Raw genomic sequence first — 13,309 nt, 5'->3', positions numbered from 1 at the left:
AGGATGATTTTTAGAGTTTATTAAACAACATGAGCTTGAATACATATAATAAGAGAGAGGAAGAGGGAGAGGGAGGGGGAAAGGGAGAGGGAGAGGGAGAGGGAGAAAGGGACAGGCAGAGGGGGGGGGGGGGAATGAATCAGGTTTTCCCGGGAATTTTGGGTTTTACACAGAGAGCCAGTGACTGGAAGTTGCTAGCTAAATTGTTAATGGCAGTTCTGTGGAGGAATTAGTGGATTTCAGCTTCTGAGGTCCTGAGGACTGCCATGGTCCGGTTCTCCCTGAGGAAGGTTTGGTTGTTCAACTCTTTCTTGGGTTCTATGAGCTACCCGAGTATCTGTCCAGCAATTTTACTTTCACTTAAATTTTACCCTATTGGTTTCTGTTATGTGCAAAGAGAAGGACAGCATTTTAGAGGAACCAGTGTATCAAAGTTGGATGCTGGAAGAATGGTGGTGTCGCTGAAGAAGTGGTGAGGTGGGGAGGGAAAGCTGAATGGAGAGCTGGGGGGAAGGCTCTACAAACAATCACCTTTCTACAGAGAGTCCGTTATGGACCAGAGGATGCCGACTGTTGACTGGAGCTCAGCAGAGGGCCACCAGCGGCCACACTGAGTAAGATTGGTTTTTAAATATTCATCTCAAAAGCTGAATGTTTTCTCTTTGCCTTCTTCTCTGCTTGGGAAATCTCCCCTACAGTTCTAGCCCCAACCACTTGTTTTGAATCTCCCTCCCTCAGCTTTTCTTTATCCTCCAAGGTGCTAACTAACTACCAACAAAAGGACTACTTGGTCTTCTCTTTGATTCCAAGATATTTCTCTGAATTATTAGCCTTTTTATTGAGCCCAAGGAAGGAAGTCAAACAGTGACTTAATCCTTGCCCGTTTTCTTTCTCTTCCCAAGTATCTCATTGTGAGAATGTGGAAAGCAAATCCTGCCTCTGCTTCAAGCTATCTATTTAGATTAATTTATTGGATGCTACTGGGAAGAAAAGGCTAAACTAGGAAAAGGAAGAGTTGTGAGTTTAAGAAAACTACACCAAATTTATGAGGGAGGAGGGAAGGAAAAGAGGAGTTTAGACCATTTATTTGTAACATGTCTCACTGACAGTTAAATACAGGGGTTTGCTCTGTTTCTGCCACTTGAGGGTTATTTAATTAAATTCATGCCGAGGATGCTAACCAGCTCCACATCTAAAATAATTGCTTCTCTGTTTGGTGAGATGTAAAGCCAGGGTTGATTTTCCCCTGGCCAATGCCTCTTCTTTTCTGCGTCATGAATGTCATCTCCACTCTCCTCCCCACGTAATCTGATCTCTGTATTTGATCGCTATTTGGTAGTACACTTCGATAAACAGATGTCTCAGTAATTAAAATCCCATATGGGCAGACTCATCGGTGAGTTACATCTCCTTAATAGTCAGCTTAGAAAACTTTCCACCCTTGGCTCTTCTCTTGTCCTGGTGTCATATGTCACTGGACTTTAGCAGGATTTAAATATTAGAGTGCAAACTTGTGTTTGTTTTCCTGCAACTCTCTTTTCATTTTCTGACTACATTTTCCTCACAAAGCCCTAATCTCTTTCTCCTTTAACTCACCTGGATTTTCTGTACAGTTTCCCACCAGCATTCAAATTCTCATTGGATGAATCATCCTATTTTTCATTCATGCCAGCACCCGCAATAATAAAAATAATAATAAAATCAGAACAGTGTTGTTAGAACCATGGATTGAGAGTGCCTTTTATTTGCCCCCCCCCCCAGGCATAACCAAATATTTCAATCTGAATAGTCCCCAATTTTTTCTTTTTAACTATTTGAGATCAAATACAGGTCACTGAAGGATTTTGATGGCAACAAATTATAGAAAGAAAGAATGCATGTTTGGAGTAGGAAAGGGAAGTTAAAGTTAGAAAAGGCTTAGTGTATGGAATTTACTCACTTTTGAGAGAGGATTTAGATGGAAATGTATTAAAATGTTTATACCTAAAGAGATAATGTTCTTATGATAAATCTTATGATACCGATATTCCATTACATAAAACTTGAAAAAGAATTTCCCTTGCGATTGATGATGCATACTGATTTTAGGAACATTCTGATTCCTATCAATTCAGACTTGAACAAAGATCAGATAAGTGAGTGGGCAACAGTCATATAGCAAAAGGATTCCTTATTTTCATATTTTTAAATGGATGGAGGTCCGCTGAATTTAACATAGATCCTTTTATATAAGTTTCTCACAACAAGTATGTTTCTTGTGAATTCCTTTGAATTCACAATTTATTATGGAATAAAAATAATATTATGAAAAAGCAAGCAACAAATTCAGAAGTTAACTAGTACTGTTTTAATTTTATGGAAGTAAATTCTAAAAGTATTTGTGTAAACTTTATTATCTTGATTATATTGAAAAACTAGGTGAAAATCCTTTTGTGGAATGGGAGCTTCATTTTGGTGGTTTAGACATTTCTAGCCTTGTTATCTAAACTAACAAAGGCCAGGTAAATAAACAGAGATATAAATTTAACAACAGGATTCTTAGATAAACAATGACATGGATGAGGAGCTAATATTTCAGGAAGGTAGTCACTGAGTTCAACATGATGGGAATGTGTTGTTTTTCACAGCTTATCATCTAGCTTCATTATAGACCTGATGGCTCCTCAGCTGAAATAATTTTCATCTCCCCACCCCCACCCCCGCCCCCCATGCAGCTTGTGGTTAAACCACTTTAGTTCAGGGCACTTCTTTCTCTGATCCAAGCCTTTAAGCCCTGTTTTCCCCCCATTCATTCTTTATCACATGTTCATCCATGCTCTGCTGTCAGCTTCTTTCAGGTCACTAAAAAAATAAAAATTACTAATTCCAATAACCCATTTTGGCTTCCCACTGCCGTAGTGTAAGTTGGGGAGAATATTTCCTGACCTCCTCACAAAATTGTGAAGTTCAAAGGTGCTCTTGTGGATGAAAGGGCTTTCTTTGTATATGGTCACATGTGGCCAAGGAGGTTGGGCTCCAGCTCCAAGTATCTGCCTCAAATATAGCTTCTAGCATTTTCCTAGCTGTATGAACTTCAACAAACTATGTAACTTTTCTGTTTTTTGGTTTCCTAATGTGGAAAACAGAGATCATAAAAGCACCTAAATATTGGATGATGGTTGTTTCATGATGGTTACATGAGACAATTCTTGCATATTATAAGGTCAGAACATGCTTAGAACAGTCCTCATTGCTAGCACAATCCCATTGAGGTTAGCCAACTTCCTCACAGCCTCATGTCTCTCCAGCCTCTGGGACCTGTTCTCATTTGGGCACTTCGGAAAGCTAGGCTATATTCCTCAGGTGTGGTCTGTGACAGCTAAGGATGGGAGTGGGGTGTAAGACTCCTGGCTGAGGATTGGCAGGTACTTTAAAAAAAATAAATGTTTTTATTGATTTTAGAGAGAGAGGAAGGGAGAGGGAGAGAGAGAGAGAGAGAGAGAAACATCGATGGGAATTAATAGGCTGATTTCTGCATGCCCCCTACTGGGGATCAAGCCCACAACCCCAGCATGTGCCCTGATCAAAGTCAAACTGGTGACCTCTCGGTGCATAGGTTGATCTCAACCATTGAGCCACACCTGTACTTTTAACAGTTGCCTCTATAGTATTATGTGTACTCGTCATAGCTTCCTCTGGTGATGACTTTATTTTGGATAAATTATGTTGATATTCCAGTTTGCTACTTATTTGTATTTAAAGTCACAAAAATATGTCCTTTCTACTCTAGAAATTGGGGATAGTAAGAATACCTACCCCTGGGCTTACAATGAGCTAAATCAAGTGAACCTCTTCCAGAGGATCCAGGAGAGCACAATATTCTAGGGATGCTATTGAAAAAAAATCAGAGGAAAAGGAATTTGTAATACAAATATCATCTTGTACACATGAAATGAGTTGGAAACAAACAAAACAAAACATACAGACAACAAAAACCTAGCATTCTAAAAGGGGACAAATGATTCTTCCAAATGAACACTCTTCTTCAAAGTGGTTCCTTCTGAGTTTATGTCCACAATACAATGCTGTTGTTGCCTAAAAGGTGTTGGAATTTCTTCTTTGAAAAGACTTTCAAGGTCCTTGGTGCAAATACTGACATTTTATGATATTTGTGCAAATATCTACTTTTCAACTTATTCAATATTGTTTATAATTTTTTGGCATACAGATGCTTATGCAGATATACCTGTGTGATTTCTTCCATTGTTTGGTGGTTCTTTCCCATCCAAGAATCACTTAAATATTTATTTACTAGAGACCCGGTGCACGAAATTCGTGCATGGGGGGGGGTTGTCCTTCAGCCCAGCCTGCACCCTCTTCAATCTGGGACCCCTTGAGGGATGTCCGACTGCCCGTTTAGGGCCTAAATGGGCAGTCGGACATCCCTCTCACAATCCAGGACTGCTGGCTTCCAACTGCTCGCCTGCCTGCCTTCCTGATTGCCCCTAACCACTTCTGCCTGCCAGCCTGATCACCCCCTTAACCACTCCCCTGCCAGCCTGATTGATGCCTAACTGCTCCCCTGCCAGCCTGTTTGCCCCTAACTGCCCTCCCGTGTAGGCCTGGTCACCCCTAACTGCCTTCCCCTGCAGGCTTGATCTCCCCCAACTGCCCTCCCTTGCAGGCCTGGTCCCTCCCAACTGCCCTCTCCTGCTGGCCATCTTGTGGTGGCCATCTTGTGTCCACATGGGGGCAGGATCTTTGACCACATGGGGGCAGCCATCTTGTGTGTTGGAGTGATGGTCAATCTGCATATCACTCTTTTATTAGATAGGATAGAGGCCTGGTGCATGGGTGGGGACCAGCTGGTTTGCCCTGAAGGGTGTCCCGGATCAGGGTGGGGGTTCCCTTGGGGCGTGGGGCGGCCTGGGCGAGGGGCCTGTGGTGGTTTGCAGGCCGGCCACGCCTCCCGGTGACCCAAGTGGAGGCCCTGATATCTGGGATTTATTTATCTTCTACAATTGAAACTTTGTAGCCTGGAGCGGAGCCAAGCCTTCTGCTTGCTCTGTGGCAGTGGCCATTTCTGTTGGGATTTATTTATCTTCTATAATTGAAACTTTGTAGCCTTAAGCGGAGGCCTGGGCTGGCCAAGGCTGCAGAAGCTTGGCTTCTTCCATCGCCAGGGAAACCCAAGCCTCCCTCCTGCTCTCTCCGTGGCCACAGCCATCTTGGTTGGGTTAATTTGCATACTTGCTCCTGACCACTTGTGGGCGTGGCTTGCGGGTGTAATGGAGTGGTGGTTAATTTGCATATCACTCTTTTATGAGATAGGATTTATTAGATAGGATATTTCCTTTTAGCTCTTTCACAGTTTCATTTTCACATTTGCCTCTTTAATCTATCTGGAATGTATTTCAGTATATAGTACAAAGTGAGCATCTGATCTGTGTTTTTTTTCTGTCCCAAATGATTGCCTGGTTTTCCTAGTACTAGTTATTGAATAATCCATGTCCTCTTTATTGGTGATGTTTCTTCATTTATTGGTATGTTGAATTTTCTTTCACAGCTATCTATTCTGAAATATTAATCTATTTATCAATTTTTTTTCAGAAATTCAAAATAATTGTAATTATTGTGGGTTTATAATATACTAGCGTTCCCGTTGCAGGAAAAATCCTGCAATAGGGTTTCTGCTGCACTCTACCCCGCCCCGCCTCCGCTCCTCCCTTGTCCCCCGGCCCGCCTTCTCTGCCAGCCCGCCCCGCCTCCACTCCTTCCTTGTCCTCCGGCCTGCCTTCTCTGCCAGCCCGCCCCGCTCTCCTTCCTTCTCCCCCGGCCCCGCCTCTGCTCCTCCCTTGTCCCCCGGCCTGCCTTCTCTGCCAGCCCGCCCCGCTCTCCTTCCTTCTCCCCCGGCCCCACCTCCGCTCCTCCCTTGTCCCCCGGCCTGCCTTCTCTGCCAGCCTGCCCCGCTCTCCTTCCTTCTCCCCCGGCCCCGCCTCTGCTCCTCCCTCCCCTCCCCCCCCCCCCGGCTTGCTTGCTTCTCCGAAGCTTTGCTCCCTTCAGCATCTCTTGGGTTCTTTCTATGCTGTCTTGATATGCAAATTAGCCATCTTTGTTGGGGTAATTTGCATACTCGTCCTGATTGGTTGGTGGGCGTGGCTTGGGCGTAGCGAAGGTGCGGTCAATTTGCATATTTGTCTATTATAAGGTAGGGTATTAATATCAGGTACAGTGAATCTCCTGTTATCACTCTTCTGTTACAAAGCTTTTCTGGCTACTCTCTCCTGTTTTTTCCTCCATACAGAAATTAGTTTTTTCAACATAAAAAAATCCCATTGGAATTTTGGTTAAAATCACAAATAAAAGATAGATGTATCTCAGAGCGTAACAGATTTTTCAATTCATTAAAATCTTTTTGGCTTTTCCCCACCTGCCAGTAAGGTGCTTGGTCCTTCCAAGGAAGCTAAGGCCAAACTGGGGTGAGGCTCACACTTCATCCAGCACAGCGGCAGCGCTCACTCAGCCCACACCACTGCCTCCATCTCGGAGCTTGCCTGCATCTACTTGGCCCTTATCCTGCACAACCATGAAGTGCTGGTGACTGAGAACAAGATCAATGCCCTCATTAAAGCAGTTGGTGTAAATGCTGAACCTTTTTGGCCAGGCTTGTTTGCAAAAGGTCTGGCCAATGTCAACATTAGGAGCCTCATCTGCAATGTAAGGCTGGTGGACCTGACCCAGCAGCTAGTGCTGCTCCAGCAGGAAGTCCTGCCCCCTCCACCACTTGCCCCAGCTGAGGAGAAGACAGTGGAAGCAAAGAAAGAGGAATCTGAGGAGTCTGATGATGACATGGGCTTTGGTCTTTTTGACTAAACCTCTTTTGTAACACATTCAATAAAAAGCTGAACTCTGTTAAAAAAATATTTTTGTTCTCCTGTTTTTTTTTCTTTTATTTTTTGTATAGATCCCTTCCAGTTCTTGCCAATATTATTTATACGTGAATGGATTTTAATATGTATTATTTCCCAACAAGTTATTATTGGGTCACTGGAAAAGTTATTTATTTTTAAAATAGTTTTATAATCGCTTTCCAATCAGTCTCTTTAGGCAAAAATATGATCTGCAAATAAAGACAGCTTTGCTCTAGCCTGTTTGGCTCAATGGATAGAGCGTGGCCTGCGGACTGAAGGGTCCCGGGTTTGATTCTCGTCAAGGGCATATGCTGGGTTTTCGGGCTCAATCCCCAGTAGGGGGTGTGCAGGAGGCAGCTGATCAATGATTCTCTCTCATCATTGATGTTTCTATCTCTCTCTCCCTCTTCCTTACTCTCTGAAATCAATAAAAATATATTTTTTAAAAAGACAGTTTTTCCTTGGCTTTTCAATATTTTAGCTATTATTTCTGTTTCTTATCTCATTACAGAATCATTCCAGCAGAATTTTAAAGATAGAAGGCAATCTATGGCAAAAAAAAAAGAGAGAGAGAGAGAGAATAGCAGGCATCTTTATACCCGATTTTAATAATTCCTCCATTGCCATATCATTAAGTATGGAAATTTAAAAATATACCCCAAAGTAGATTGAATAGTAAGGTGAACCCATCACCTACCTCAACAATTATCAACTTTTTTTGCATATACTATACTTTTCATGGGATAATAAATTAATCTAGCCTTTTGTATGCTAATTTGGAAATAGCTATCAAAAAATAGATCCAGCAATTCCATTGCTAGGCATTAATCCTACAAGTACACCAGCACTTCTAGGCAAAGATATTCAAGAATGCTCAGTGTAACTGTATATAATTTCAGAAAACTAGAAAATAGCCTAAATACCCCTGATAGGTGAGTAGAAAATGGTGCATTCATATAATAGTACTCAGCTGTCATGAAAAATTTGGTAGATTTATGTGATGTGTGAAGATGTCAAAGTTACTTATACAATGAAAAAGGCAAGTACAGAACAATATGTATAGTATGATTCTATTTGTGTTTTTTTTTTCAAAGGAGATAGTCACATGCTTTTATGTGCATGGAAAAATTCTGGAAGGATATGTAAGAAACAATAGAGGTTACCTCTGGGAGGGAGAATGAAGAGTGGTGATAGGAGGTTGAAGAATTAACTTTATACCTTCCCCTCTTCCTTACAGTTTGGCTGTCTTACCATTATTATTATTATTATTATTATTATTATTATTATTATTAGTGCATGTAAGTTCTTTGGTTAATCTCTTCCCACCCACCCCCAACCCCCTTCCCTATGAGATTCACCAGTCTGTTACATGTTTCCAAACCTCTGTTCCTATTTTATTCATAATTTTATTGTGTTTATTAGATTCCACATATAAATGAGATCATGTGATATTTGTCTTTCTCTGGCTGGCTTATTTCGATAGCAGAATTGTGGGGAAGCATGGGACTTGGTTGGAATGTCTGTAAGGAGGATTTTCCGAGAGGTCGGGGGACTCTGAGGGGACCTTGCCTTGACTTTTCCAAACAAATTGATCCCCCGGGTGTTTTCCTAGAATCTTTATGTTTAGACTTCAAAATGTCCTTGTAGAAGCATATACTTTCTCAAGGATGCTTACCCTGCTGATTGTATCTAGAGGTTAATTTTAATTCAAGCTGTTGGGACAATAAAAGCTTAAGAAGGCAGGCGAATGGGACTGCTTTTTACTTCTAAAGTAAAAGAGTCGCTTAGCCATCTCTTTCACAGAAACGTGTGTCAGAGCGATCTGTTCATCATCGCTCAGGGTCTGCCGGTCAGCCCTGGCACAGAATCATCTCCAGGGTCCCTCATGCTGTCTCAAAGGGTAGTAGAACCTTCTTTTTCACAGCTGCATAGAATTCCATGGTGTAAATGTACCACAGCTTTTTTTATCCACTCGTCTACTGATGGGCACTTGGGCTGGTTCCAGATCTTAGCTATTGTAAATTGTGCTGCTATGAACATAGGGGCGCATACATTTTTTCTGATAGGTGTCTCGGAATTCTTAGGATATATTCCTAGAAGTGGAATCGCTGGGTCAAATAGCAATTACATTTTTGTTTGAGGAAACTCCATACTGTTTTCCACAGTGGCTGCACCAGTCTGCATTCCCACCAGCAGTGCACGAGGGTTCCCTTTTCTCCACATCCTGGACAGCACTTGTCATTTCGGTAGCCATTGTCCTTTTAATTAGAAGCTCTCTGATGTTTAGTGATTTTGAGCATTTTTTCATGTCTGTTGGACATTTGTATGTTTTCTTTGGAGAAGTATCTATTTGGGTCCTCTGCCCAATTTTAAATTGGATTGCTTGCCTTCCTTTTGTTGAGTGGTATGACTACTTTATATATTCTGGGAATTAACCCCTTATCAGATGTATCACTAACAAAAATGTCCTCCCATACTGTGGGTTCCGTTTGCATTTTGATGCTGGTTTCTTTTGCTGTGAAGAAGCTTTTTAGTTTTATGTAGTCACATTATTTTTTTCCTGTGTTTCTCTTGCCCTAGATGATGTATCTGTGAAAATTCTGCTACATGAGATGTCTGATATTTTGCTGTTTACATTTTCTTCTAGGATTTTTATGGTTTCACAACTTACATTTAAGTCTTTTATCCATTTTGAGTTTATTCTTGTGTATGGTGTAAGTTGGTGGTCTAGTTTCATTTTTTTTTTCCGCATGTACCTGTTCAATTTTCCCAACACTATTTATTGAAAAGACTATCTTGATTCCATTGTATGTTCTTGCCTCCTTTGTCAAATATTAATTGAGTATAATGGCTTGGGTCGATTTCTGGGTTCTCTGTTCTGTTCCATTGATCTATATGTCTGTTCTTATGACAGTACCAGGCCGTTTTGAGAACAGTGGCTTTATATTATATCTTGATATCTGTATTATGATCTCTTCTACTTTGTTCTTCTTTCTCAAGATTGCTGCAGCTATTTGGGGTCTTTCTTGGTTTCATATAAATTTTTGGATTATTTGTTCTAGATTTGTGAAATATGCTGTTGGCATTTTAATAGCGATTGCATTGAATCTATAGATGGCTTTGAGTAGCATGGACATTTTAATGATGTTAATTCTATCAATCCATGAACATGGTATATTCTTCCACTTGTTTATATCTTCTCTGTCTCTTTTTTCAACATCCTGTAGTCTTCCAAGTACAGGTCTTTTACCTCCTTGGTTAAGTTTATTCCTAGGTATCTTAATTTTTTTGTTGTAATAGTAAATAGGATATTTTTCTTTTAGTTTCTCTTTCTGAGAGTTCATTATCGGTGTGTAAAAATGCCATTGATTTCTGGGAGCATTATTATTTTTATAATCTTACTAAAGTTGGACATTGACTTAATATTTACTACGTGTTTTTGTAAATTTAGTTGTTTTAATCAGAGGGCAGTATTAGATTTTTGTTATCTATTGAGATGGCATTTTTTTCTTATATGACCTAAATGTATGATTTATTTCAATTATTTTAGTATTAAAAAATATCCTGGCATTTCTCAGATAAAATCTACCTAATCATGTTAATTGAATTTAACTTACTGGTAATTTTATGGGGATTTCTGGCATTGATTTCTTATGTGGGTTGATGTTTTTGGAGTGTTATTTTGGTACCATTTTGATAGATTTTATAATAATTATATTTGCTTCATAAAATGAAATAAATTTTTAATATCTTTATGCATTCAGAAAGGAAATTATATGTCCTTCAAATTTTTCAAGAGCTTGCCCATATAATCTCTAGGGCTGAGACTTTTTTTTATTTCTTATCTGGGTTAGATCTACTTAGTGTTGTTTTTTTACTTCTGCTTGATTCAATTTGGATGATTTATGTTTCCCCCTGCCCCAAAATGTTGTAGCATATTGTTAACTATGCATAGTATGTTCATATAATAATAATAATAAAAACAACCCAAACTTCTCCATATCTGGTATGCCTTTCTCCTTTATAATTTTATTTATTTATTTAAAAAATATTTTTATTGATTTCAGAGAGGAAGGGAGAGGGAGAGAGAGAGAGAAACATCAATGATGAGAATCATTGATTGGCTGCCTCTAGCACACCCTACACTGGGGATCAAGCCCCCAACCGGGGCATGTGCCCTTACCAGGAATTCAACTGTGACTTCCTGGTTCATAGGTCGATGCTCAATCACTGATCAACACCAGCTGGGCTCCTTTATAATTTTATTTATATTTTCTCTCTCTTATTAAATAGATTTGCCAGATATTTATCTACTTTCTTCCAAAAAGTATTTTTGTAATTGCTCAATAATTGTATTTTTTGTTTTCTACTTTGTTGATATCTGCTTCAATCTTTCACTAATTCTCTTTTTTTTTTACAGTTTAATTAAAAAAAATACTACTTATATTTTTTTTCTTTGGTGTTCAATTTTCCCCTGCTAAACAATGGTACTAAACTTGATCTGATTTCAAATGACTTTTAGGTATTTCTAAAAATTAAATCTACTCTCAGAGAGGAAGATTTGCTGTCACTGATGATGTCCATTTAAAAGAATGTGACTCAGTCTCTTGTAGCACATTTCTAAAGAATTCTAAAAATGTTTGAGTAATGGCAGTATAATTGGCAAGCTTACAACCTATCCTGAAAGGTCAACACCTATTTGTATAGTATATAAAATCTGTATGTTTGCTAAAACATTATCTGCCCTCATATATTTATAAAGAATCAAGGGCCAGGATTTAAAGAGAAGCTCTCATGTTTGCTTAATGGGATGTCCCCAGATAACTACATATTTGTAACCCAAGATATTTTTAAATGTTTTGTTCTTTTTGTGTAAAGGTATTTAAATACATTATGTGTACAGCCTGGCTTCATGATTAGAATTAACCTCAGATAAAACATTTTTAAAATATATTTTATTGATTTTTTACAGAGATGAAGGGAGAGAGATAGTTAGAAACATTGATGAGAGAGAAACATCCATCAGCTGCCTCCTGCATGCCCCCCACTGGGGATGTGCTAGCAACCCGTACGTGCCCTTGACTGGAATCCAACCCAGGACCCTTCAGTCCACAGGCCGACACTCTATCTACTGAGCCAAACCGGTTTCGGCCAGATAAAACATTTTTAAATGCAAAGGTTAAATATTGTTTACATGATAGGATATCAAAGTTTTCTCTGCAAAAATCAATTCACTATGATGTAGGCAGAACATGCTTTTAAAAATAATTTTTGAATGCTCTGATAGGCCAAATTATAAAAAGTATTGTGACAATAGAAAGGTAGATTTGCAGGTGTGACCTTTGCCAACATATGTCTCAGAAGATCATCAGATCCATGTGTTTGTAGATTATGTAACAGTATTTAAGTGGCCAGGAAAGGGAGGATTTTGTAGCCTAGAAAGTGGAAATGTCCTATTTAACATATGACCCTGTCCAGTCCCATCTGAAATTATTGTTGATCAAGTTACAGATGGCTAACAAGGTGGGAGCAGAGGGGTGGGGGGAAAGTCTGACAAACTTGGCAATAAACAGGAGGCCACAAAGCCAGTGGCTATGGTTAAAAATACAAACTTACTGAGGTCTTCAGTATGTAAAATAACATAAAGAAAAAATTGTTTTGCAAAGCATTCTGAACCAGGAGTCAAGCTTTAGCATAGCCTTCCCCGATAAGATTTTATGAAAGATAAGAACATGACTTTATGAATGAACCAAAAACATAATTAGACCCCTACCCCGGACTAACAGCTTTATGATCATTATTGAAAAGCATGTTCTTTATTTGACACCCACATGCATCTCAAATTTTTCAAGTTTCCAAATATTTAAAACATGTGCTAGTAAGTGCCTGTGATCTAGGAATTTATTCTTGAGAGGAAACACTACGAGGCACCGATAAGAGGAAAACTAAACTTTTATCTGTACTAATTTCAACAGAGACATGTATGTCGAAATGTGTGTATTTAGTAGTGGTCTCAACTGGATGCCTTTGACAGTCGTGGTTTAGGGCTAATAGGACAGTAAGCCAGAGCCCCAAATAACCTTAGTTTTGTGACTGTGGCTGTGAAATGGTTAGTAAAGAAGAGAGCTAAAGCCCAAATGCTGCTGAAGGATTACCTGGAAAGCAGAGCTTGAGGCCAAAGTTTGTAAGTGCTAAGATTTTATTGGGAGGGGCGATCCCAGGGCAGTAAGAGTGCGGGGAAATGCAAAGGAGAGCAAAAATATATCTATCGAGCTGCAAACAACTTCACAAGAAAGTAAACTCTTCGCTTAGTCCCAAGGACAGCTTCCAGACAAGCCGTGCGGAACCATCATAACGTGAGACCTTCTGGCCGTGGAGCGGGAGAGGAGTCTATATGCTGGCCGCTTCTTGCTTTCTAC

The 13,309-nt window shown here is 39.8% G+C and overlaps 1 pseudogene across 1 annotated transcript; it reads left to right on the top strand.

The window, feature by feature from the left end:
• Positions 1-449: 449 nt before the first annotated feature.
• Positions 450-6,852, top strand: LOC307102578 (large ribosomal subunit protein P1-like; annotated as a pseudogene). The gene is made up of 2 exons: positions 450-472; positions 6,486-6,852. The product of its transcript is annotated as a large ribosomal subunit protein P1-like (transcript).
• Positions 6,853-13,309: the final 6,457 nt, after the last annotated feature.

The sequence above is a fragment of the Cnephaeus nilssonii genome (assembly GCF_951640355.1).
Source record: "Cnephaeus nilssonii genome assembly, chromosome: 1".
Taxonomy (NCBI): Eukaryota; Metazoa; Chordata; class Mammalia; order Chiroptera; family Vespertilionidae; genus Cnephaeus; species Cnephaeus nilssonii.
Note: the sequence above shows the minus strand (reverse complement) of the source record. Positions and strands in the feature narration are given on the sequence as shown.